Source organism: Palaemon carinicauda, chromosome 36 (genome assembly GCF_036898095.1).
Source record: "Palaemon carinicauda isolate YSFRI2023 chromosome 36, ASM3689809v2, whole genome shotgun sequence".
Lineage (NCBI taxonomy): Eukaryota > Metazoa > Arthropoda > Malacostraca > Decapoda > Palaemonidae > Palaemon > Palaemon carinicauda.
This window is the reverse complement of record NC_090760.1, coordinates 9,759,030-9,761,529: the sequence shown is the minus strand read 5'-3', so window position 1 is coordinate 9,761,529 and position 2,500 is coordinate 9,759,030.

Genomic DNA, 2,500 nt, shown 5'->3' with positions numbered 1-2,500 from the left:
TCAGAGGGAACATCGCAAGAGCGGTGGAGGCCCCGGCCACAGGACCCCCTACCCAACCATGTACCAGCCCCCCTCCCCCTCTCCTGATGGCTGGTCATTAGCAGAAGAACCCCGACGTCAACCCCAGATCTCTCACTATGCTATAACCTCCAACTACTTCTACCCCACCTCTTCCACTTTCTAGGACCCTCCTCCTTCTGAGCAATGCCCTCCCCAAACCCACCACCTGCCCACCCCCCACCCCCCCGTCCTTTATGCCCATCCTTTAGTGCCGGCGTGGAAAACACCTGCCTATGATGAAGCAACAGAAGCCTCAAAACTTCGGATCCAATCCCCTGAACGTGGACTCTGGAATCCATTTAACCAGATCTCAAATCCAATTGGTAGTCGGTTCCACCTAACCCTGGGACCTTACTGCTGTTACTAGTACTGCTGCTGTTTCCGCTGCTGTACAAATACAACTGCTATCAATATAAACATATATACAGAACAATATATATATATATATATATATATACACACACACAACCTACAAATATACATGTACATACACAAACATATACTTGTATATACACTGACTTCCATAAAAACCTAATTACTTCAAATACTGAGTTTGCGACAACACAAGTGTCAATGACCTTATAAATCCGCAACAACTATAAGTCGAAACCTTATAAAGGAACAAACTTATCCAATGACTCTAACACAGATAACATATGAGTACATTTTCTAAGTTGAGCGTCAGCATATTATTATTATTATTATTATTATTATTATTATTATTATTATTATCAGCGTCATCGTCATCATCATCATAACGATAATGATAATGATAATATTAATGATAATGATTATTATTATTATCATTATTATTATTATTATTATTATTATCATTATTACTATTATTATTTCTTCGCTCAACCCAGGCTGATAACTCTCTTTTTAGAGTTTATTTCTGAAAGTTTTATTTCAATGTTATTGTTTTCAACATATTTCATTTTAATTGTTCATTATTATTTATTTCCTTTCCTCGCTGGGCTACTTTCCCTTGTTGAGGTCCTTATAACATTCTGCTTTTCCCTCTTGAGTAGTAGCTTACCTAGTAGTAGTAGTAGTAGTAGTAGTAATAATAATAATAATAATAATAATAATAATAATAATAATAATAATAATAATAATAAAACTATTATTATTATCATTATTATTACTATTATTATTATCATTATTACTAGCTAAGCTACAACCCTAGTTGGAAAAGCAAGATACTGTAAGCCCGAGGGCTCCAAAAGGGAAAATAGCCCAATGAGGAAAGGAAATAAGGAAATAAATAAACAATCAGGAATAATGTATAATCAAAATAAGATATTTTGAACATAATAATAATAATAATAATAATAATAATAATAAAAGATAACGTCGAATAAGCTAGTTCTGGCTTCAAGTACGTTATGTACCGACACCCTTATCATATAATACTTTTACAGAAGAGAGAGAGAGAGAGAGAGAGAGAGAGAGAGAGAGAGAGAGGGGGGGGGACTTCGTCGTACAATGAACACAATAAGGATTTACAATATTAATGATAAATGATCACTAAACAAACACACACGAAACCAGTAAACAAATTCGAACTACGATTATAAAAAATTAAAAAAATGGAGAGAGAGAGAGAGAGAGAGAGAGAGAGAGAGAGAGAGAGAGAGAGTTGCTGGTCATGGGGATGTGGTAATGACACGTTTCCTCATACGATTCTCCTTGCTGGTGTTCATGCTATCGCGCTAATCACTTGCTGGTCGTTAAAAGCGTTTATCTTACTTTCTTCCTGCGTTAATTCACTCATTTACGACTAGATAAGTCTTAATGTCTTTAATCTTCTGGAATATATATATATATATATATATATATATATGTATATATATATATATATATATATTTACAAGCAGAGCATCAAAATCTTTCTCGTCCCTAACTCACCTTTAAAAGATAATATTCTTATCAATAAATACAAATTGATAAAACACATTTAAAAACATCCATATTATCAGATTTTCTTGAATACAAATATATTGTTGATATGGGGAGAACAATGATAACGATATTCTTAACTCTAAAAACTAAAGGATACTTATTTACGAATAGATAATTCTTAGTGGTCTTGATCTTCCGGGAAAAAATATTTGACACCTTAAATGATTCCGAAGATGATATCAAAATCTTTCTCGTTTTAATTTAGTCTTATAAGATAATATTCGGATACTTATCTACGAATAGATAATTCTTACTCTTCTTGAACTTCCGGGGAAAAAAAAATATTTATGGCGTCTTAAATAACTACAAAGATATCAAAATATATTCTTATCTATAAATACAAAATGGATAAAACACATTAAAAAACATCAATGCTATCAGATTTTCTTAAATACAAATATATTACTGTTATGGGGAAAACAATAATAACTATATTAAAAGCAGTTTATAATCATCTTAATTCTTAAGGAATGAA